The sequence below is a fragment of the Terrapene carolina genome, unplaced genomic scaffold (assembly GCF_002925995.2).
Source record: "Terrapene carolina triunguis isolate 2854851 unplaced genomic scaffold, T_m_triunguis-2.0 Scaffold95, whole genome shotgun sequence".
Classification (NCBI taxonomy): Eukaryota; Metazoa; Chordata; order Testudines; family Emydidae; genus Terrapene; species Terrapene triunguis.
In genome coordinates, this window is record NW_020664446.1 from 35,231,082 (window position 1) to 35,256,715 (window position 25,634).

The window sequence follows — 25,634 nt, forward strand, 5'->3', positions numbered from 1 at the left end:
GTACATAGACGTGCTCTTCAGGGGTGCCTTCTCTCTGGGATGTTATCTGCCCTGAGCCTGGAGCTATTCTTGCACCTCATAAGAAGCCCATTGACTGACCTGCCTTTGCCCAAGGGGCCAGATGCTTTCCTGGTTTGTCTGTCAGCCTATACTAATTACATCTCAGTTTTTATCATGTCTGAAGGTGATATGCAGGCACTTTGCACCTGTCTGCAATATACGAACAGGCATCCTCTGCTCGAATCAATTGGGCAAAGAACAATTTGATCTTACTGGGATCTTGGCAGTGTAGTGGTTCCCAATTGCTGCCTTCCCCATTGCAATAATGGGGGCACCTCTGGGATGAAAGTGTTGTTTTTTTATTTCTGATTTGAACAATATAGATGTGGGAGACGGCTGTGGAGGGTGTAAGGCCTCCTGCAGAAATGGTGCTGGCTCCTTACTGGACTTCCTTTTTGGGGTTGGGCTTTGGTTGCCAACAACTTCATGACCTCAATGTTGTAGCACCTACTGCTGTATCTGGACCCTTTATCAGAACTCCTGGACTGGATTCAGAGGCACATCAACCATTTTTTGGAACTGTTACACCTGGTTTCACTCTGATTTGCTGTTCTTGCTGTTAGATAAGAGAGACAGGGTCATTGACCTGGTGAGTAGGGTGTCAGCTTTTTGCATTTGGTCTGTTCAGTGGCTTTCTTTCCCCTCTCTCATGCTGGGGAGATGGGCTTGGACTCTTCTTTGTTCTGCTAGGACATGGTTACTTAGCCTGGATTTATCTACATTCTACAATGGCCTTTTCAACTCCTGGTGACTCCTGCAAAGTGCTCAGCCAGACCAGGCATTTTACAGTTCATGGCTCTTGGACAATACACATTTTTTAAACCCTCTTTTCCCCTCCAAGGCTGTCTCCTCCAGGAGCCTTCTTCTTCTTTTACCCAGGCTGGGTTGACCAAGCTTATCCTGCCTGATTGTTCCTGGTTGGTTAAGTTGAAGTTGGTGGCAGCCATCACTATTCAGATTTCAGAGTAGCAGCCGTGTTAGTCTGTATCCGCAAAAAGAACAGGAGTACTTGTGGCACCTTTTGAGCATAAGCTTTCGTGGGCTGTAGCCCACGAAAGCTTATGCTCAAATAAATTTGTTAGTCTCTAAGGTGCCACAAGTACTACTATTCAGATTGGAATCTGATCTGTGTGGTTTTTGGGTAAGAGCCTCTCTGATTTACAGTCTCAACAAGCTGCTCAGTGTCTGCAGAGGGTTTTTGACTGACTGTTCTTGCAGAGGGCACTCCTGCATTCCCTTCACAAGCTATCTTCCCTTCTGTGACTCAAGATTTGGTTACAGCTGGGCAGGCTCTTGTCCTCAAAGTGTCTGACAGATGCTTCTTTTCCACTTATGAATAGGGCCCTTCCAAATTCACAGCCATGAAAAATGCCTCACGCAACATGAAATCTGATCTTCCCTGTGAAATCTGGTGCCCAGCTGGGGGGTCCTACCCTGTGCAAGACTCCAGCTGCTAGTCCCAGCAGGGGATATGGAGGGACAAGACTTCCTCTTCCCGTACAGCGGCTGCTCCCAGGGTGGGTCAGACCCACCTCCGGGAACCTTCCCTCGCTGCAGGAAGCTGCACAGCTCAAGCTGTCACTTCCCCACATGGAGAGGCTACAGTTCAACCTGTCACAAACAGCCACACACACACAAACCCCGCACAGAGAGGCTGTGGCTCGAGCTGACACATACACACACACCCCCCTGCGCGGAAAGGCTGCGGCTCCAGCTATCAGTCCTCCATGCTCCTGAGAAAACTAGACGTATGGTAACCCCCCCTCCCCCATATCCTGTGATCCTCACTTCTGCACTGCTGCTGGCTGTGGCACTGGCTTTAGAGAGGCAGCTGGCCAGTTCGGAAGGCAGCACCTCTGCGAGAAGCAGGACAGAAGTAAGGCTGGCAATCCCATGACCCCCTTACAATAACCTTGCAACCCCCCCCTCCCCCATGGTTACAATACTACTGTGAAATTTCAGATGTAAACATCTAAAAAGGTGAAATTGACTAATTAAAAAACCCCCTGGCTGTGAAATTGATGAAATGGACCTTGATGTTGGTAGGGCCCTACTTAAGAACAAGAAGCAGCTCTATGGTTTCTGTGTCAAGATGCGGCCTTTTGCTGCCCAATCTGATTTCCCCCACACTTCCTGCATACATTAGTCCCTGAGTGACTCCATGTCCCTAAGCACTTGGGTGACTTGAGCAGTGGTGAATCTTGCTTCTTAGCGATTGCTTTGCGAGCCACATCACTTGAGGGGGAGTGTAGGCCGCACCCCTTCTGTTTGGCCTCTGCTAGGCCTTTCATTTTCCCCTCCATTGTCCCTGTTTGATTCCTCTTTGATTTTTTACAGCAGCTTTTCAACGGTTTTAGTCTGGGTTTTTGCAGGTCCCTGTTAATTCTGGGAGTGAGATACAGCGCTCGCATGTGGCCTGTTTCCTGCCTGGGCAATTTTTTTACTGGGTCAGGCCAAACTGGCCTTTTTGACGGCAGGGGCAGCCGGGTGTGATGCGTTGGTGCTGTTCTGTGCACTGCCTGCCCCCCGGCCTACACCTTTTGTAACCTGTAGTCTGGCCGCCTTGTGGTTGATCGGTGCGTTCGCAGTGTATTGGGTGAACCTGGCGGGGGTGACGCCTGGGCTGTGTTTATCTTTAGTTACAGCTTGCTACGTTTACACTGCAATACATGATATCAAATAACACTTTGTATATGTTTTATACGCTTCCTTCTGGTGTTTACACGTCATGTTTCCCTCAGGCCCACAGAGGCATGAAGGCGCAGACACCCTCCCCAGCTCGCTTGTTCTGCAGTCTCCGCTCCGTGCAGGACTCCGTGTGTGCGGGCCTGGGCTGCCGGCGGCGTGGGCAGATCTCCAGGGGCAGCCGTGGGGCTCCCCCTTGTGCGTGCGGGGCGCTGCCGGGTCCCCTCGGGGGGCGCGGAGCCCGCCGGACCGGCGGCTGATGGCAGCTGCGCAGGATGACACGGGCCCATCACGTGGGTGAGCCCTCCCCGCCCCTCGCCGTACGGGACCCACGGGCCGCTGCCGCCGCCGCCCACGGGACTCCGCCAGCGGCCGCGCCGTGCGCCACAGCTCGGAGGGTCCTGCAGCCGCACGGAGCCTCAGCGACCCGTCCCCAGCACCCCGACGCCCATCCGCGCTGGGCTTCCGCTGCAGGAGGCGGCCCGGCCCGCAGCCCGGTGAGTGCCAGGAGCCAGCCGGCCTGACCCTGCCCAGGGCGCCGTGCCCGGAGGCAGCCCCAGTCCCTGGAACCCGGCTGCGCCCTCGAGAGTCCAGCGAGCGCCGGGGGCACGCGCGCGCGCGTGTGGGGGGCAGCGAGCCGGGGCTGGTGCGGGGGAGAGATGGGGAGGCAGCGAGCCGGGGCTGGTGGTTAGCGAGCTGAGTGGGGGGGCTGGTGGTTAGCGAGCTGAGTGGGGGATGGTTGGGGCTGGTGGTTAGCGAGCTGAGTGGGGGGGGCTGGTGGTTAGTGAGCTGGGGAGGGGGTAGTTGGCGAGCCGGGACTGTGGGGGGATGGTTGTGGTGCTGGGGGATTATCGCACTGGGGTGGGTGACGGGTTAGTGGCCAGGGTGGGAGGTAAAGTTAGGGTGTTGGGTGGGTTTTTAGGCCAGGGAGACTGGCTTGTTAGGGAGGGGAGGGTGTCAGTATTTCAGGACAGGGTGGGGACATGCCAGAGAGTGTGTGTGTGTGTGTGGGGAAGGAATGGGGTTGCTGTCCGGATTACAGTGTTGTGGTGTGGCAGCGTCTGGGAGGCTGGAGGTTTAGTGTGCCAGATCAGAAGGTAGCTGCTGAGGGAGTTGTGATCTAAGGTAGGATATGCTGGTGCTGGCAGAGGTTAGTGAGCTAGGGAAGAGCTAGTTTGCCATTGGATTTGGGGCATAGTGCCAGAGTGGAGAGGCAGCTGCTGAGGGAGAGGGTTAGTGTGCCAGGTTGGATGGGGGCACCCAGGTGACGGATGAAGGGGCTTAGAGTGCCAAGGTGAGGGTTGCTGCTCGAGTTGGTGTGTGTGTGTGTGTGTGTGTTTAGAGAGAAAGAGTAATGAATGTGGCCCTGTGGGTTTTAAATGCTGTAATGTCTGGAACCTCACATTGCAACAAGGGGGCATATAAAAGGACTATCTTGTCACTAATCTTTCTACTGTCAAAAGGTAGTTTTAGGATTTTATGGACATTATTTTCAGTGATGGAAATGGCCCAGTGATGTGTTTTGAGTTACAACCTGGGGCAGACAAGCAGCTGCAGTCACAAGTTCTGAATTCTAGAGGGAGGGAGGGTGTGAGTGAGGGATGGAGAATGGCATCTCTTAAGGCCAAAACTGTTGGTTACATCTCTGCTTTCACCGGGGAGCAGTGAAATGGGCATAGTCAACCTAGACGTTTGTGGAATGAAATTCCAGGCTGAGTTGGGAATTCAGCAGTAGATACGAAATTCTCTTTCGTGAATGCTTACAGGCTTTCTGCTCCCCACAAGCCCCAGAGTTATGAGAAATGAAGGAGGCAGCAGTAATGAACGGATTCCTCCCTGGCTCTTGCATGTAGCAGCTTAGGTAGATTGATTTTATTTCTTGGTGGTTATTGGAGGCACAGTTCCAGGGAGGCTGCCCATTTGTGTAAGGGAGGCCTGGACTGAAGAGTCCTGGTGTTGCTTCCTCTGACTCAGCAGGCCTAGCTCAAAGACTCATGGATTGTAGCCCAACCAGCCAAGAACTCCCCAGAAAGGGTGATCTGTTTACAATAGCCCTTCTAAGGACTATACTGGAGTCAAATTTTAAAGACCTCATCTGAATTCCCATCTTTATACACAAAAAAGGGCTAATTTTTGTTTTCCTATGTGACTGGGAAGCCCTGGTGTTGCTTCCACTGAGCCAGCAGTCCTAGCTCAAGACTCATGGATGTGTGTGTGTGTGTGTGTGTGTGTTTGTTACAGGGCTGGGGATGGTTAATGTGCTTTTGTGGTAGTGTGCTGGGGTGGGTGAGGGCTTAGTGAGCCAGGGCAGGAGGTGAGGTTAGTGCTAGGGCTGCGTTTTGGGGCCACAGATATGGATTAGTATGCCTTGAAACTTCAGGTTTCCAGTTTCTGTTGTTAGGAGAAGTGTATGTAGACACAGACTCCCCAACCCCCAAAAAGTTTTAACATTGACTTAAATATTATACCTTATTGCATTTTAAAATTATAAATGGAAGTATGGCCCTAAAATTACAAGGCTTTCTGGTGTGCACAGTTTATAAATAAGGAGATCAACTGCATAACCATTGTAAAGGATGACAGGTGAATACTTTCTTTTTTGTGGAAAGGGATAGTCTCAGCTCAAATTTGGCTTCCGATGTGAGTTTTGTAAAACAATACTTCTCTATTGCTCTTAGAGCTTTTGTCATGTCTTCCTGGAATCTAGATTGAAAAATAGATTTTTTCAAACAAATAAGCACTGCCTTGTAGGGTTCATAATCCCAACATTGAACTAAGCCTGGATCCTGCATTGACTGTAGTAGACGTTGGGAGCTCTCCGTACCTTGCAGGATCAGACCCAATTGTATTAGAAGCTGAAAGTGAAACTGACCTGTCTATATATCTGGGCGGAAAGATATTCAAAAAGTGTACAAAAATCTTGTAATTCTAAGGTGGTATTGTAACAAATAAAGACAATTAAAAATAGTATGAAACTGACATTATGCTCCTTACAGTTTTTGGGTGTTGCTTATAAAACTAGTGATCTAAGAGAAGAAATACCACACAGAACTAGCCTTTCAAATTTATCACTGGACCTGTATACACCTCCCAATTAGCCCATAAAACTTTGCTTACTGAATGAAGGGCCAAGTTTTGCTTATTTTTGTAGGTAGTGTCTTTATGACTTACTTATATTATAGTAGCTTCAAGAGAAACCAACCAAGATGGAAGTCTACAGTTTGCTAGGTGTTGTCGTCATCATCATCATCATGATGTTCCTATTACACCTCTGGCGTTTAGGACAGTGATGAAGCTCCTTCACTCGTCTGTTTCTGACAAGTCTTTCAATGGTTCCCCAGCTGTGCCCCAGGTTTTTAGCTCGGCTTCCACAGCTCTTCGCCATGTTGTTTTCAGGTGGCCTCATTTTAGCTTGCCTTCAGGTGTCCATTTTATTGCAACTCTGGTGATAGAATCAGTTTCCATCTGGAGCACATGACCGATCCATCTCCAACGCCTCCTGGCAATGATGGTGCTCAGATTCTCTTGGCTGCACTGTGTCAATAGATCTTGGTTTGAGATTGTTCTGGGCCAAAAGATACGGAGGACTTTTCTGAGGCAGGTTGTATGAAATGAAGACCGTTTGGACCGTTTCTCATTCCCCAGCATACTGCACTATAAAGTAGTGTTGAAAGTACGATGGATTTGATTTAAATCACTAGTCAGGAAGACTCGATTTAATATGGATTTCTACATAAAAGTGCATTCATGTTGGTTGTTATAACCTTCCATACATATTCTTCACAACTCAGAGACAGATGTAGGTTTCATTTTTAGAAGATACACACTATGCATTTTTAAAGTGATTTATTTTGAAAACTTTTCAGATTAGTTTTATAACTATATCAGAAAATGAATGATTCATTTACCAAAGGTAATTGAAGCAGATATTTATGAAGTCATTGAGAGGTGAACTGTCTCCAATTCAACAGGTTAATCATTAATATTTGGAGGATTTTCTTGCCATGCTGTATTAGGAGGAGAACATCACCAGACAGACATTTAAATTGTTTTATTTAACTAAAATAACAATGTTGTGTATTCTGGATTTTTTTCTTCAACAGCAAAACATATTATATTTTAACAAAACAAGCATATGAATTTTTGAATTTAATGAAACATTCAAGTTTTTTAAAATCAGGTTTGTTTTTCTTAAAATTGTTTTTAACTAAAATAGTTAAATTAATTTTTTTTTTTTAAGAAACAAAAATTAAATCGACTATGTCAGCCAGGTCAACATGAGAAACTTAAAATATTGGCTTCTGCAGTTAACCTGGTCGTCTTCACCTTCATTTTCCTGTATGTTCATAATCTGGAAAAGAAAAACAAGCTTTCCTGCCTTTTCAGGTTCCAAACGATTTCTCAATTTGGAATGAATTAGTCTAAAGGAAGAAAATATTCTTTCTACAGCGGCAGAAGAAGGTACTGCTGCTAAAAGTGAGATTATCTCTTCAGCAGTCTCTGAATCCAAGTGCTTAAGTGATTTCCACCAGTTCACTGGTGTGACTTTCTTTAAAACATCATCAGCAAACATATATTTCTTGAATGGTTAACCCTTAGCTCTGAAGTTTATTATAGTTGGCATTATGGAGGGATGATTGCTGGATGTCCATGTCATAGCCAACTCCTCTTCTTCAGCAGTTAAAGTTTGACCCTGATACCGAGTATTGAGAATATTTGCAAGAAAATGAGCTGGAGATAGTGCTTGTCCCATTCGTTTTTTTAATGCTTGTAATTTGTCTCTGTCATTGCATATTTCTCTTTTTAAGATCTCACTTAGTTTCCTTCCAAATTTCAACAGTGTCAGCAATAAAACAGCCATTTCCCTGCATTTTGTTCAAGGCTATAGAAATAGGCTTCAAGGTACTCGGCATGTGTTCAACATTTCTCTTAAGCCCAATGTTGAGAACTTTGGATGTGACAGTGCCATCTATTTTTTCACGATTTTGTTCACAAACTATCATCAGATTAGACCAGTTCTTGATATAGTGCTTAAAACAGTCCACTACTGAGTTCGATTGCACATCTTGTGGGAGAGTTAGCTTGGTTCCTCCCACTTTTTTCAGAGCAGCTGCTGCAAAGTGGTTGTTATGGAAGTATTTTGTAATTTCAACAACATTAGCCTTTATTTCTGGAACACTGAAGTCTTTGGCTAGGAGGTGCATCAAATGAGCACGCAACCGTATGTTATTAGCTTGGACTCGCTTCTAAATAATTTCTTCTCATCTTGGGTACATTTGCAGCATTGTTTGTGACCAAGCTGCGTACTAGACATTTGAATTTTTTTTCACAGTTATAGCTTTTACTGCTACTTCTTGTAAGTATTCTGCTGTGTGTGCATTTCCTGATGTATCAATTGTTTCTGTAAGGAAGACTTTCGCTTCTTCTGTTGTCACATAAGCACATACAACAGGATCATTGTGGACATTGCTCCACCCATCAAGACTCAGGTTAACAATTTCACCCTCTAGACCTTTTGAACACTGTTCAATTTCTCTTTCATACACTTTATCCAGCAGTTTGCCTTCAACATCTGCTCTGTTGTGTGGACTGTATTCTGGTCTTAATGACTGAACCATGTTAATGAAGTGTGGGTTCTCAATCATACGGAGAATTCTTTGCATAAACAAACCAGGCAATTTTTTCATTAATTATCTCTTTTTGTAATCTGCTGGTTCTTATCACAAACTTATCTATGGTTGTTTCTGGATGATGAAGATTTTTTTTTTCTTTTTGCCACAGATACTGTGGCTATGTTACATACACAATGTGACTGAAACACTATCATTGGCAGATAACTCTGAAACTATAGAAGATGATGGTGATCTTGAAGGTGGCTAGTCTTCAGCATCCTGTATGTTGAGGATGGAGTTTCCTAAACAAAATAAGTCAATGCAGTTATTTAATTATTATTACCAAACTCCTCATTTAGTATTACTCATTGCATTCACTGACACTCAGTACTACTTTAAAGGTGAAATTGTAAAAGAAAGATCTGCCTATTTCAGCTATTTATTTTTTATCACAACTGCATCTAAAATGATGTTACCATAGAGTAACAACTATATTTTTTGCTCAAACATGAGAATTCAAGAATAGTCCAGAAGGAAGACAGACAGTCCTTAAGAAAGAAGTATGAAATAAAAAAGTTCACCAACCTGAAGATCCTGCATGTTCAGACATGTTCCTTTCATCCTCTTCAACCATCTTCCTCCAGCGAAGGAACACTTCTCATAATGGTGTTTCATTCAGGTAACCAGGCCTTGCATTTCTTTGTTGCACTGTTTGCATTTTGCACGCATGCCTGTCTTACACACAGGTAGAGGAACTTCATTAAAATATTCCCAAACTGGGTTTCTTTTACGGCCTGCTGCCATTATAGGTTTTTCCTTCTAGTGAGAGAATGGTATGGTAGATCTCAAATCAATGAAGGTTACACTCAGAAAGACCTCAAGAATTCTGGAATATGTTGCTCAGTTTCACTTTTGTTTCTACTGGCTGCCCCTCCCTTCTCATATTTATCTCCAGACTTCTTCTCCTTGTCCAGATCTATTCCATCCCCAACAATCTTCTATTCATTGAACTTTTTGAAACTTTGCACTTTTAGAGAGAGGTAAGGGATTGACTCTGTGTACACAAATTTGCAGAGGGACAATAGGATTGAGGTCTGTTATTTCTCACCTCTATATATTATTTATTTAAAACATTTTTGCTGTTAACAAGAATGTTATCTCTGGAGACAAATCCACAGTTTAAGAACTGCAAAACTAAGCATCTCTGATGGTATCTTCTAGACTGAGCACTGAGTCCCATTGGGTAGATAGAAAGATTAACTTAAATAATCTATACAGAAGTCCCTGGAACCCCATAAGATTGGGTCCCCAATCCATGAACTATTGGAACTCATTTACAAAACTTTTCTTAAACATTACATGACTATATTGTTTTATACCATAGAGTTATAATTCCTATTCCATGATGAGATATCTTTGAGCTATCATGTATCTTAATTAAAACTATAGATAGGTGTTTTCCTCAAAAAGCATTTTATCAAAAACATCTGATTTAAATAAAAAAAAAATCTTTTTTTTTTTTTTTTTTAAATCATTGATTTTCATCCACCCTGGTTGAAAGTTTGCAGCTCTGATAGATCTTGAGTTTGGTTTTGGTGTTGTATTTTGATGATTTCCAGATTGTATGTAAGCTCCTGAAGGTGTTCCTGGCTTTGATTTTTGTTGCGGATGTCCTGGCTCGTTCCATTGTCCTGGCTGATGGTGCTGCCCAAGTATGTGAATGTTTCTACATTGGTGAGAATATATTCCTCTATCCATGATGGTGAGGCAATATTAAAGGTCATGATATCTGTCTTATTGCGGTTGATTTTCAGTCCAATTTGCTGGCTGAATGTAGGTGTTGTAATAGTCCCTGCCTCAAGGAGTTTACAATCTAAATGAACAAGACAAGTAAAGAATGGGAGAAAAGAGGTGGTACTGTCACTGTTTTGTTTGATGGAGAACTGCCATGCTGATGAATTACATAGGAATTGTCACTTGCACGGAATCACTTGCCAGATCTGGAAATTTGACCTACATATTCTGAGTCCCAGTGCACTGCCTTAACCTCAAGACCATCCTTTCTCTCAGATTGACTGGCATCAATATATCAGCCTGCATCAACAGAGTTCATAGAGGTTGTATCAAATCTGTTGAGGCTTTTGAATCCTGAGTAGGTGAAAATGATGATTGTTAGTTTTCTTTTTAATAATTTGAAAATTACAAAAAAAGGAACTGATCCTTCACAATTCAAGTCAGTGAGAATTTTACCATTGATCTCCGTAGAATTGGATCCTGTGTTTAGGATTGCCAACTTTCCAGTTTCTCAAAACTGGACCCTACAAAACTGACCCTGCCCCCAATCAAAGGCTCACCTCACTATAAAGAGAAGAGGGTGGTTGAAGGGGACTGTGTCTCTCCTGCTCCGTCCATCAGCGGCTCTAAGGCAAAGAGTTTGAAGGGCGTGATGGGGGCAGGAAGCGGGGGTAGGGAGAGGAGCTTCCTGCAGCCGGAGAGGTTCCCAGAGGTGGGTCTGACCTGTCCCTGAGAGCAGCCCGTGCAGGGGAAGAGGAGGTGTCCCTCCCCAGGCCAGCCGGGACTAGCACCCGGGGCTCCTCCAGCTCTGCCCCTCCCCAGCTCTGGGCCCAGTACTCTTGGATTAAAGGGGCCTTGGGCTGAGGCAACAACGGAATTGTGATAACTGGACTTTTGGTGTCCAGTCAATACTTCTGCCCGGAGACTGGGTAGGCCCCCTTAAAACTGGACACCTGGCAGCCCTATCTGTGTTAGATTGACTTGATTTTTGTCTTCTGGATTGAAATTATGTATGCTTTTCATGAATATTATACCTCTATGGATTTAGTAATTGGAAATTGGAGAGAACATACAAAAATCTTATTTGGTTGAAAGTAGAAGATAAAGACTTAATTTTTGTATTCAAAGGACTAAATCTGAAATGACTCCATTGAAGTCTAAGGGCTTACTGCAGGTTTGTGTGTGTAACAGAATGAAACTTGGCCCAGAATTTTTTCAAACTGGATTTATAATGTATATAACAAATTATGGTTCCAAGCTGCTTGTATCGTGTGCTTTGTTGTTTTTCCCCTTAGTGCCCTAGAAGCAGTGTAGAACTGTATGTGTTTTCATTAGTTTTTATTTTTTATTTTTAATCAGTACCTATTGCATATAAGGAAATTGTGTGTATATATACATTAAATTAAAAAATTTATTGTAGAAGTTAAATATTTAATTTAGAAGTTTAACTGTAAATTAAAAATTTAGCATGACTGAGATTAACACTTTATTTTCAAACTTTATAATTACCCTCTTCATTATTTGCACATACACAGACACACATGTACACTGAGATTTTCTTTGTGAATATCACTAACATGCAACTGTTAGTGATCAGCCTTCACTTAACAGTTATTACCGGTATGAAGTATGACAACTATTTTGCATTCTAAATATGACTTAATTGGGACTTTTGACCAACATATGTTGGGCTAACATATATATCACATTATCAATATGTGGTATCTTTACTAGATATACTAATATGCATTGACTAAAACAGTATTAATGTAATATTAGGAGTTACATAGCCTAAATTGGCCTATGACTTTTTCTAATCTTGTTCACTTCTGCTAAGTATGCCATAACACATTGCCTTAGCTGAAGTAAGTTTTGGCTTAGGTAGATAGGAAAACTGTTAGGATCACGACTTGTAAGTGTTTACTATAGCAACTGGTAGGGAGTTAAATGCTCACAAGCTACTATACCTCTACCCCGATATAACGCGACCCGATATAACACGAATTCGGATATAACGCCGTAAAGCAGTGCTCTGGGGGGGCGGGTCTGCGCACTCTGGCGGATCAAAGCAAGTTCGATATAATGCAGTTTCACCTATAACGCGGTAAGATTTTTTGGCTCCCGAGGACAGCGTTATATCGGGGTAGAGGTGTACTGGTATGTCCCAAAGGACAAGATATGACTGTTCTATGCTGGTACAAACCAAAAAGGTGCCTTTATGTTCCCTGGTACCTGGAATGTGTGTGTGTTCAGAACAAAGAGATTAAGGGTGCACCATGGTACCAAAATAACAAGTTAGAAAGTTGATTGGTTAAATGTAGCTTCAGATGTTGTACACAGTTCCCCTTTGCTTGTAGACAGGTAGGATATAAAAAGATGGCTTTAGCAGTGTAACTTTGGGAGCACACCTTTCCTGTAAGGTGAAGGTGAAAATGCTGCACAAGGTATTATATTGAACCTTTTCCCTGTGCTATATTATTATTGATTTTAACAATAAGCCTCACTGTTATTGGTTATTTGGTCTCTTAAATGTATTTCAGAATGAACCAATGTGTGGTCAAGCAAATGGCTGTATGATTTAACAGGGCCTGCCTATGGAGTCTGGCCCTGAGGAATCTTGGAGACATCTGTGTGGTAGCAATTGGTGAATAAAGACTTTTTTTTATAGGAATCACTGTATATCTTGTAAAATACCTATTAAAACAATCCAGGGGACTTTTCCCTTCCGATTATACTTATTAGGGTAAATCAGTCTGGGTTGTAAAATCTTGATAAGCCCGTTTAAAAAATGCTAGATTAGTTGCTTGATATGGTGAATATTGATTCTCTTCTAATAACTCTTAGCATGATACTTGTTTGGTTGAAAAGGATTGTTTGGCTCCATATGAGCCATATTATGTAGTCATGTTTTTGAAGCCTCACAATGGAGTTGGCCTAAACTTTGTGGCTATCACAACTAATGCTCATCTAAATACAAAACATTAGCATACACAAGCATTATCCTTTGTCAGAGAACTCTTTGCACAAAGACCAGTACACATTAAGATGAGACTATCCATTTTGGTAAAATCTGTTTATTTCTTCCTGTCCTCTGCCTGTTCCTTTTCATTTGTCTCCTGAAACACCAAGAGCTATTGCTAGAGGGATTTTACACTACTTAAAGAAAGAGGTAATGACTGCAGTGATTCCATTTCTGGTGAGATCAGACCAAGAGCTTGAAATCCTGGCAAGACCTTGTTCTTGTTGCAGTCATCAACCTCTTTGGGCCTTTATTACTACTAAGGAGGCATTATTAACAGAAGGTGGGAATCATAAATGTTTCATCCCTAGCTTACCTGAGTTGGAAGTAGGTGAGGGAGAATTACTTGAAGCAGTGGCAGCTAGAAAAGGTGATGTATATCTGTACTTCTTTGGATGGAGCATTTCTAGAACTTTCTGTTCCTGAGGCTTCTTAGGGCTTCTCTTTTAGCTCAAGTTATGACTTGAGTTTTGCCCCTTCTCTGCTCCCAGAAATCTCTAGCTTGAGTTGAGTGGTGCTTTAGGCGTTTGCTAGGTAGCCAGTGGGGATGGACTGGAGCTTGAGTGCTGCTGACCTGGAGCTAGTAATACAGTGAGGATGCAGCCACTCAATGTATAAGTCATAACTGCTAATCCTGTCACTCTGCTGCTAATCAAACCCATGTAGACGTTTCTCAGGAGGTGCCTTCTCAGCACTATTAGTTATAACTCTGTCCATACACACAAATCTCTAGCTCAAGTTAAGTGATGCTTTAAGCTTGAGCTAGTTGGCCCACTGGTAGGGCCTTACTAAATTTGCAGTCCATTTTGATCAATTTCACGGCCGGAAGGTTTTTAAATGGGTCAATTTCACGTTTTCAGATGCGTGTGTCTGAAATTTCGTAGTGTTGTAACCCCAGCGGTCGGGCAGGGAAAGAAATAGTTCTGTCCCTCTCCAGGTAGAGGCGCCCCCAGCCCTGCCCCTTTCCCACCTCTCCAATAGCTAGATTTCATGGGGGAGGTCTGATATAACGGTCCGTGACGTGTTTTTCACAGCCTTGAATTTTGGTAGGACCCTACCCACTGGGGGTGTAGTGGGTGGATTGAAGCTGAAGTAATGCAGTGGGGATGCAACAGTTTGATTTATAACAACTCATCACCTGTTAATCCAATCACTGTATTGCTAATCAAATCACTTTGTGTAACTCCAGTGTGATCGATCATTCTAACCCAAGCTAACTTGGAATGAAGACAAGCCCTGAATGAGTTTTTGCAGGATTGGGGCCTACACCCTGGCCTACACAACATATTGATCCAATTTAACTAAAAGTGTATTTAAATAGAGTTAATCAAAGTGCTGCAAATTCCTATATAGACACCTTTCTCCTTTCTGCAAAATTCTGTTTGTTTTCCTATTTTTCCCCCTTCTTTCCCTCACCTATTTGTTTTGACCATGTGTTGCATCCTGTCTGACATCTAGACTGTAAGCTGTGGGCAGGGACTGTCTTCTTTATTATCCATCTGTATAGTGGTAGCACAACCGGGCCCTGACTGGAATTTCTAGGTGCTGCCATAATACTACCAAGATATTTCAAGCTCATTTTAAATAACTATATTAATAGATTCATAGATTCCAAGGCCAGAAGGGACCATTGTGATAATCTAATCTGACCTCTTTTGTGTAGCACAGGCCACAAAACTTGCCCAAAATAATTCCTAGACAGATCTTTTAGAAAAACATCCAATCTTTATTTAAAAATAGTCAGTGATGGAGAATCCACCATGACCCTTGGAAATTGTTTCACTGGTTAGTTATTCACACTGTTAAAAAAGTATGCCTTTTAGTTTGAATTTGTTTAGCTTCAGGTTCTAGCCATTGGATATATCTTTCTCTGTTAGGCCTGGTCTAGACTCCAGAGTTAGGCAGCTTACATCGATCTAACTCTGTAAGTGTCTACACTAAACTGTAGCTCCCACCAGTGTAACTTGCCCACTACATCTATTTAATAACTCCACTTCTGCAAGAGACGTAGCGCTTAAGTCGATTTAGTTAGGTCGATGCAGTGTCAGTATAGACTCTGCATTGCTTACATCAAATGTTGCTGCCTTTCAGCATCCCACAATGCCTCACACTGGCGATTAAATCAGTGCAAGCGCTCCTCGTTTGGATGCACGGCACCAACACAAGGAGCATAGTGTGGACATGTTAAACTGATTCAATTACTCGCTGGCCCCCATCCTCCTTTTCTTTCCTTCCACATTTGCCATGCACTTGGCGCCAGGGGAGGGGATCTGCTAAGCTCTGTCCTCCTCCCTTAGCCTCCATTCCTGGTCCAGGAACTGCAAAGCAAATGCCTGCTCCCTCACAGCAGCCTTGTCCTCGAGCTGTGCAGCTAGCCTGAGCCTTGCCTCTTGCCATGCCTTTCCACTAGGCCGAAGTCCCTCTGTCTTTGGCAGGGCCGGCTCCAGGCACCAGCCCAGCAAGCAGGTGCTTGGGGCGGCCAACGGAGAGGGGCGGCACGTCCGGCTCTTCGGCGGCAATTCGGCAGCGGGTCCCTCACTCCCTCTTGGAGCGAAGGACCAGCTGCCAAATTGCCGCTGAAGACTGAAGCGGCGGCAGTAGAGCTGCCGCCGAAGTGCCGCAAATCGCGATTGGGGCTTTTTTTTTTTCTTTTTGCTGCTTGGGGCGGCAAAAACCCTGGAGCTGGCCCTGGTCTTTGGTACTGGACCTGCTTCTTGGCCCTGTCCAGAACTTTAGCCATCATTTCATCACACAAACCCTCTTTCTTGGAATGGTTTGTGAGGGTACATTGGCCCAGGCTTCTGCTGCAGTGTGGGTGAGTTGTAGAGGTACTGCAGTCTGTAGAGTTGAGGGGCCTGCAATAGGTCAAGATATAGCTCACATAGCTCAGTGCAGGAGCACAGAAAAAATCCTTGTGGAATTTGAAGGATATAAAATATTACTTTTCCAGACTGAACTTCAGTATTTCGTGAGAGGGACTCAGCCGGGTTAATTGCAGCAAAAGAAGTGCAGAGACAAGGGTAAATGTTTTAAAAATCTTAGCTGCTTTTTTTTGTTTTTTTTTTTCCCTAAAAATTTCAGAACAACTTGGGGGCAGTTGGTGGCTGTGCTACAGAAGTTTCTCCATCATTTCATATGAGGTTTCATTTCCACATTTTGGAGGACGTAACATTCTGCCTGACTGGTAAAGGGAGATGTTATTCCAAGCTGCCGCTGGGAAACCAGCAATGTATGCAGCTGAAAGTAGTCAAACATTTAGTGACTGAACAGTACATTTACAAGTGGAGTGGGCTGGGCAGCTTCTGAGGTGAGCCTGGAAAATGCAGCCTTACCTGAAACATGACTATCTATCCAGACTTCCTGCTAGACGAAAAGTTTGAAGCCCAATTGGCACTCAGGATTGGGTCAGAATTCATGAGGGAATCAACGGGATACTATGTTAATTTCCACGCGGCATAGCTTGTTATGACTGCATGCAAAAATACCAGGGCTTTGGAGCGGAGCCCGGAGCTGGAGCGCGGAGCAGCTCCGGAGCAGTGGAGCTGCAGGTTTTTGCCTGGAGCTGGAGTGGAGCCGGAGCACAGCTCCAAAGCCCTGAAAAATACAGAACTCCACAGTCATCCTCCTTGCCCCAAAGCGCATTTCTGGATAAAATTTCAAACCCCAGTCGTATTTGGGAAAAATGATTTTGTCCCCTATGGACTACGTTTAACTGAAATGGACTAGATCTATACATAAAACACATTTCTGCCTTCCTCCCCCATGGTTCACTCTTTCCAGGTGGCTAATTACATCACTGAGGCAATGTAAGGTTATTATTTTTAAGAAACAGGAATGCCCTAGCAAAAAATCTGTGCTTTTTCAGTAAAAATTCACTTTCAAGGCGTTTTTTACTATTTGCATTTCCTGGTTGTCATTTTGAACTCCACCTGTAGGGTGGAGGAGAGTTGTAGGAGGCAGGGGGATGCCAAGGTGCTGGCATCCAATCTGCCATTAGTGGATACATGTTCCTATATTAATAAACATGAAAATGGAGCCAGAAACTTACCAGGCTCTGAGACAGCTTCTGTCCCTTCTGTTTCTATTTCTGGTTACTGATGGGCTGTTCCTCAGAGGGGCATGGAAAAGCTACTCGTAAGGCCCCGGGTTATGCTTCAGCTGCTCCTGTGGCAAAGCCTGCTCTGGGACCAGTGTCAGCAGCAGAGTCCCTTCACTGGCCTCATTAGGTGCTGGCTCCCATCTGTTCCCATGCTGGATTCTGGGGTCAGCAGGTCCTCATTCAGGCTGACCAAGACATCATGGACCACTATTGGCTCTGCGCTCAGCGCAGTACCCAGCACCTAGTCAAACTCCTTATTAAATGGGCATGATGTCGTTGAGTTGACCAAGGTGTGGTTGTGGTCCCTTGTTTTCCAGTACTTGGTCTTGAGCAGCTTAATTTGTTCCCTATACTGGTCACTGGTCTGGTAAAAAGTTACCAGCTTCTTCATTCTTTGCTGGTATGCATGGTCATTCCTGGTACTCTTACTAAAATCCACTGTTGTACTGATCTCGCACCAGAGATTAATCAAAATCTGGGTGTGCTCCTGTGACCATGAAGCAGCATGCTTTGCAAAGGACTTCTTCTGCTTGGTTTCTGTTACAAATGCAGAAGATTCTCTGAAGGTGTGTTTGCAGCTCTGGGGTCAGAAAATAATGGAAAGGTTAACCCTGATTTAACGAGCTGCTGCACTTAGGGTGACCAGATGTCCCGATTTTATAGGGACAGTCCCGATATTTAGGGCTTTTTTTTATATGGGTTCCTATTACCTCCCACCCCTTGTCCCGATTTTTCACCCTTGCTATCTGGTCACACTAGCTGCACTACAACAAGGACACCATACTGCTGGATGTTTTCAGATTAGGCAGTATTCAAAACCTAGGACCTGGTGATCAGTGGCCAGGTAACTGGAGTTTCTACCCTAACTTCTGCAAAAAGTCTAATTTGAGTAATTAAGTTTGCCTGCCTAAAGATTCTCCTCATAGCTTATTTGCTTTCTGTCCTAAATTGTTGTACAGCATGGCTGTGAACTGTAGTTCTGTTTTATAAAGTACTTCAGGAACATTCTGAATGAGAGGTACCATCCAGCTACATCATCCATATGTTTTGTTCTCCCCATCACAAAAGCGCACTAGTTTGTCATAGGGTTGCTTATATGTACTTGGACTTTCATGCCTTTTTAAGAAAATAAGAGTGTATTGAAAAAATAGCTGAAAGAATCAGCGTTGAAGGGGGAAAAAAAAGAATTACAGGGACTTTAAAAATAAGAAAAAACAAACAACTAACTTTTAACACACAAGTAGGCCGGGTGCTGGAACAATTTGTATAGTGGGGGTGCTGAGAGCCATTGAACCGAACTGTAAACCTCATATATAATGGAAACCACTTGAAGCCAGGGGGTGTGGCAGCACCCCTAGTTCCAGCAGCTATAGAAGTAGGTCATATTTTTGAATCTATCAGACATGATGGTATCACAAATTAAAAACACAATTTAGTTATAATGTAATTCATATAGATTACAACTAGTACTTACGGGTGTTTTTACTAACATCATGATAAATTAATTCAATAGCTTGGGTTTGCTGAGGGTATAGCATAAAAGATAGCAGCTGAGTTTCAGTTTTCTACCTAAATAACCTAAAGCACAAATGAAAGTATAGAAACTACCTCAGTCTGGTTCACTTCAAAATAGTGTACAGTATGCTGAAATGAAGGCTTAGGTTTTTTTGGCATCTGCGTTCAACTGAAACCGTTTGGTGCATTTGTCATCCGATTATATGTAACACAGAGGGTCTTGCATTTTCCATCTGTACACACTTGAAAATGGTCCAACTGTCTTGAGTATAGTGACTTGTGTTTAATGGCATACGAAGCTTACAGGATTGTATAAAGAAAGTGCTTCAAAAACAAGATGGATTCAATTTTTTTAAATTAGATTTTATTATTTAATTTTTTTAAAAAATCTGTTTAAAATGAAATCTGAATTTTATACAAAACATGGTAATGTCTAAATTTATTGTAATCTCTTAAAATATTTAAATAAAAAAATACACTGAGTCCATGAGGATTTATCAAAGAAGTTGAGTTAAAGGCTGCTTTTCCATATACAGAAAGGACCAGGAAAGACATCTAACTTTTGAGGTCAAACTTTGTAAATGTGGCACAATAGGTCAGCCTAAGTAATTTAGGAGACTGTCTCATTTTCAAGAGATTTAGGTCAGACTAGGAATTTAAGCTCCAGTCACTTTCACTGAGGCATATTTGAAAATTTTCCCAAGCTGCCCTGAATAATTAGTTCAATTCACTGACTACAGTTAATTTCTCTGTTTAATAAATAATTTAGTTGTGAATGTGAAATATGTTTTGGATACATAAACATCTTTTATCAAAACATTTAAGGTTGTTTTTCTTTAAAAAAAATACATTTTATATTGTTGATAAATTGTATAGTCAATTGCTTGACCACACTTGGGTTAAATATACTTAAAAGACCAAATAAATAACATCAGTCAGTTTTAGTAATATGGTACAGGAAAAAGTTCTATATGATACCCCAGTTTCTGAAGATCAGTTCCATGCAGCAATATAACGTTCACCTTATACAGGTGTGTGCTTTCCATAATTACATCTTTTAAGCCATCTTTTTATATTCAACATGTTTACCAGTAAAAGGTATTATATATGTCACCTAAAACTGGATTTAATTAATTTGCTTTTGACTTTGTTTCTGGTACCCTGGTGTGGCCCCCCACTTTGTTTTTGTTTGTTTTGTTTTGAACCCATCCATTCTAGGTCATGAAGCACCCTTAACTTTGTTCTGAGCACATGCATTCCAGGTATTATGGGGCATGAAGACACCTTCTATGCATATATCAGGATAAACAGATTTTTGAGGGTAACTCTGTTTCTGTTGCTTTGAGGAAACAGTTATATGCCTTGATATTAACAGTTTTCCTGTTTACTTAAATCAAAGCTTACTTCAGCTAATGCAAGGCATTATGGGATACTTAGCATAAGTGAACAGGATTATAATAAAGGTACAAGCCAATTTGAGCTATATAAATGCCATATTAATACTTGATAATATGCATACTTAAAGGCTTGGAATATAAATTGTGAGTAGTATTCTCAGCATGATATATTTGTATGTTAGTCAACAGGCGCCCACTTGTCGCCTTGGTGATCATTCAAGGTGACACCTTTGCCAGATTGATATATGAAGCAGTGGTGAGGGCCTTTATATGTGATTTAAAGCATTTTAATAAACTGCGTAAGCAACAAAGCATAATCAATACAGGTAAAACTAATACCCCTTGTAACACAAGCAACACTTTCAATGTCACCTCTATCCAGGTGTGGGAAATCAGTATTTCAAGATCCCCTCATGAATAAGGTTATTCCAGGCTTGTTCTGCTTTGTGCATGTTATTGCTAATTTGAAGCATGTGTGTCTTTTTTCTGTTTAGTAGTGTTTTTAAATTTAAAGTAAGTGGGTTAATATGTACATTAAAAACTTGGAGATAAGTTTCAATTTCATTCTGGTATTGGAGCTCTGTGAGTAATAGAGTCGGTTTGAAAAACTGGGGTAGGCATTATTATAATGTGTCCCACAGCGCTACATAAATGGGGAGTAAAACAGAAATTTGGAGTAATGGCATTACAAGCGAGGCTTCCATATAATGTTTCTACACAGTACGGCCTAATCTTGTTATAAGTTACTTTGCTGCTGATTGTTGCCCTTTGGTAAGCTTTACTAGGCAGGAGGGGCTAGCTTAGGGGTCTGCAAACTTTCAGAAGTGGTGTGCCGAGTCTTCATTTATTAACTCTAATTTAAGGTTTTGCATGCCAGTAATACATTTTAACGTTTTTAGAAGGTCTCTTTCTATAAGTCTATAATATATAACTAAACTATTGTTGTATGTAAAGTAAATAAGGTTTTTAAAATGTTTAAGAAGCTTCATGTAAAATTAAATTAAAATGCAGAGCCCCCCGGACCGGTGGCCAGGACCCGGGCAGTGTGAGTGCCACTGAAAATCAGCTCGCGTGCCGCAGGTTGCCTACCCCTGGGCTAGCTTCTGTGCTTCATTGTATTGGGCTGAACCATTGTGATCACACGCTGGAGTTGTGGTGTCAAAACCATCCCTGGCTTAAGCTGTGTGCAGTGCTCTAGAGGTTTGCATTGCTGTGTGGTACACCACTAGTTTACGTAGATGCAGTTATTTGTTATAGATGTTGTCTTCCAGATAACCTACTGAATGGTTGGTAACCAATTTATCAGATATTGCTGTTACGATCCAATCTTGGTATTAAGTTACCATCTTAATGCAGCTTGTCATAAATAAGCAACATATCATTCACCATTTTCTAACATACTAAAACGTACAATTAATAAGAATCTGAAAATATTAAGCTGTATAATTGCTTAAATAAATGTAAATAGTTAGTGTACCCTTCTAGGTAGCAAAAAACTGTAGCAAATCTAGTGTGAAGGCTTTATTTAGTTGTATTTCAACATGTTTAAAATGTTTTAATGGTTATATCAACTAGTGAGGCTGCACCTTTGTTTAGAAAATAACTGAAGTACAAATGGAAAACTTCGTTTAAATTGAGGCTTTCCACTTGGTGGTTTAAATCATGATTTAAAATGGTGATTTAAACTGCCTTGATTTAAATCAATATACCCTGTTCAGAACCAAATTAGTGCAACTGACCTGTTCTGGACATCAGAAAATTATAACCTCTCCCATCTCCTTGTCTTAAATACAATATACAGTCATGGGCATACAAATCAGCCCTACAAACCTTTACACTCATGTTTAATTTCAAGAATCTGAGTAGTCCCTTGAATTTAAGCACATGCATAAGTGTGTGTAGGACTGGGGCCTTAGTATGCTAATAAAGTGTTCCATGCTGTCAAGGCTCCTTCCCCACTCTGAACTTTAGGGTACAGATGTGGGGACCTGCATGAAAACTTCTAAGCTTAACTACCAGTTTAGATCTGGTCCGCTGCCACCACTCCCAATGTGCTAATTCCCTTCCCTGGGTAGCCTTGAGAGACTCTTCACCAATTCCCTGGTGAATACAGATCCAAACCCCTTGGATCTTAAAACAAGGAGAAATTAACCATCCTCCCTCCTTTCTCCCACCAACTCCTGGTGGATCAAGATCCAACCCCCTTGGATCTAAAAACAAGGAAAAATCAATCAGGTTCTTAAAAAGAAGGCTTTTAATTAAAGAAAAAGGTAAAAATCATCTCTGTAAAATCAGGATGGAAAATAACTTTACAGGGTAATCAAACTTAAAGAGCCCAGAGGAACCCCCTCTAGCCTTAGGTTCAAAGTTACAGCAAAGAGAGGTAAACACCCTAGCAAAAGGTACATTTACAAGTTGAGAAAACAAAGATAAAACTAACACGCCTTGCCTGGCTGTACTTACAAGTCTGAAATATGAGAGACTTATTCAGAAAGATTTGGAGAGCCTGGATTGATGTCTGGTCCCTCTTCGTCCCAAGAGCGAACTCCCACCAAAACAAAGAGCACAAACAAAAGCCTTCCCCCCACCAAGATTTGAAAGTACCTTGTCCGCTTATTGGTCCTTTGGGTCAGGTGTCAGCCAGGTTACCTGAGCTTCTTAACCCTTTACAGGTAAAAGGATTTTGGAGTCTCTGGCCAAAATATAGTATTGTACACAAGAGGGCTGTTGCCCTTCCCTTTATAATTATGACACATGCAGTAGCATCACGATAGTTAAATTTGCTCCCCGATTTTTATTTTACATTTTTATAAAACCTGGTTTGACTCAGAGAATTAATTCCAAAAGCTTCTCGCAGTTTAGGAACTGCTCAGATTTTCTAGGACATTTGAAGGGGAAAAAACCCCAATTGAGGTTGGTTCTAGCTATGTTTTGTATGTATTAGGTTTGTGTTTTGAATGTTGACATAGTGATGTAGACACAATGGTAGAGGGTTCTGGATCACACAATGTACCAGCAGTAGTGCTTACTTCAACACTCTAGGACTTCAGAAGATGCAGTTGAAACCCACCATACCAGCTTGGCTCTTTATTCCCTTCTAGGGGCTAGGTCAGAAGAGCTATTGGATGTGGTCCTTCATTTTTAGCACTAGGTCCATGCTTTTGTATTCAGAGATTGCAGGTTCAATCTTTATAGATGTATATGGGGATATGAATGATAGTCAACCTCTGGTTCTTTGGGGGTAAACTTCCCTGGTGGGCATTTTGTAACTTATACTAGCATAATGTGTCTGTCTGCCCCCATACTCCAGTGTGACACACATACCATGTGAGACAATATCCGTAGCTGGGTCATTTGAGGGGGAATAATCCCTGGGCTTCTGGGTTTAACAACATGTGTTTCCACTGCATGAGTTGAAGGACTAGGGGTAGGCAACCTATGGCACGTGAGCTGATTTTCAGTGGCACTCACACTGCCTGGGTCCTGGCCACTGGTCCAGGGGTCTCTGCATTTTAATTTAATTTTAAATGAAGCTTCTTAAACATTTTAAAAACCTTATTTACTTTACATACAACAATAGTTCAGTTATATATTATAGACTTATGGAAAGAGACCTCCTAAAATTTTAAAATGTATTACTGGCACGTGAAACCTTAAATTAGAGTGAATAAATGAAGACTCGGCACACCACTTCTGAAAGGTTGCTAACCTCTGGACTAGGGCCTCAATATGTAGGGTTGCTAGGCTTTCACTTCCATTGCTGACGCTTTCCAAAAAGTAGTAAATTCCCTGAGTTTATCCAACTCATTGTGACATAAAACCTTAATGGTCATCTCAGCAGTATTAAATTAGAATAGCTTTGCAACTGAATGGACTGTGACAATCAGAATATGAGGTCACTATTGAGGTTTTACATAAGAGAGTGAGTAGGATTAAGATGGATTATGGATTGCTTTCTGTATCTGTTGGAGATGGAAGTGAATACTTTCTGCAGCATCCGGTGTTAGCAGCAGCATTGTAGGCAATGTGAAAGTGCAAGGAATGCTGCACACTTGTCCCTTAATTTGTTTGCATGCTTTGAAAGAGTTGAATAGAAGGGGTTGGGTCCTGATGCAGCCTTAACTGTCACTAAACATAATTTTTGTTTGTTTATATGATGGATCACATTCTGCTCCCATTTACATTAGTGTGAGTCTAGAACAACTCCATTGTCTTCCATAGAATTGTTCCAGAATTTATGGACTTAACTGGAGGCAGGATTTTATATGCATGGCTTGAGTCAGTTTGTCATAGCCCTCTTTTATTATTTATTACCAGTTTCAATACAGGTTGCCTCCAGTAACAATAACTGCCTAAGAAAAGGTAGGGGAAAGCCAATGAGTGCCATAAGTGAAAACATGGATTTTTTATAAACATATATTTAGTTTAGTTTATCCTTCTAAAAAGGGATTGAGGTTTTCAAGTAAGGCCAGGGCTAATGTTTTTTGAATGGTCTCCCTGTGATGAATATTTATTCTCAGTTGTTTATTTTTTGAGGGACATGAAATAATAATTGCTGCTCTTGAAGGCTTTTTTGTAAACTTTCTGAAGATTTTGCTTTATTTATTAAAACTTTTCATTAAAGCACAGAACTTCTCAATGACTGTTCACATTTAAATTTGAGTACAGAGAGAGCTGGGTAAAATGTTTAAAATGTCTCTAATAGAGCTTTATTTTTACTGTGAAATACATATCTTAAAAATACATATACTGACAAGAATGAACTAGTGCCCCAGTATTTTCACCTTAGGGACCTGATACTACAGTCACTGATTGAGTGGGCAGGGTAGAGCCTTGCAAGCCAACCCAAATGTTGGCTGTCAGGACCCAACTACAAGTGTCAGGTTCAAGGTCAGGTCTGAAACTGACTTGGTAATCTTGGTTAGGATCAGCTGTGCTCAGGTCGGGTTTGGGTCTGGGTTGGGTTAGCAGACCTCTAGGTCATGTTCCTGTTGACTCTGTTGGGACTCTGTGTGGGCATAAGAGTCAGTACAGTTCTAGTTGCAGGATCTGAACCTAGGAATGCAATTACTGGATTTGTGAATGCAAATGTAGGGTTTGGTGGGTGTATGTGCATTTTTATTGGTAGACACATAACCACCAATAAAATGTTGATTCTTGCTTTACCACAGCAATCTTACTGGCTTCAGTTTGTATGGATTCTTCATGTAGTTTTTATTAACCCCTCCAAACTCCCCCCTCCAAATTATTAGAGTTATTCTTATGATAAAATTGAATGGTACGATAAAAACGAGTCAGCATGCCTTGGCATGACAGTTCCTGGCATGCCTTCTGGTGAAGTTTTAAGAAGGGGTATTTTGACATGTATTCTTGCTAGCTTTTTTCTCCTTTAGACAAGAAATCATCAGATGCTAAGTAAGGTTTTCACAAGGTGGATTATTTTATATACTGAA

At 42.1% G+C, this 25,634-nt stretch overlaps 1 long non-coding RNA gene across 1 annotated transcript in view; it reads left to right on the forward strand.

Moving 5' to 3' along the window:
• Positions 1-3,073: 3,073 nt before the first annotated feature.
• The window catches only part of LOC113406414, a 115,207-nt gene continuing 92,646 nt past the window's right edge, over positions 3,074-25,634 (forward strand). The window contains exon 1 of the long non-coding RNA XR_003369755.2: positions 3,074-3,242. This is a non-coding gene — a long non-coding RNA (uncharacterized LOC113406414). The remainder of the gene's footprint in view (positions 3,243-25,634) is intronic.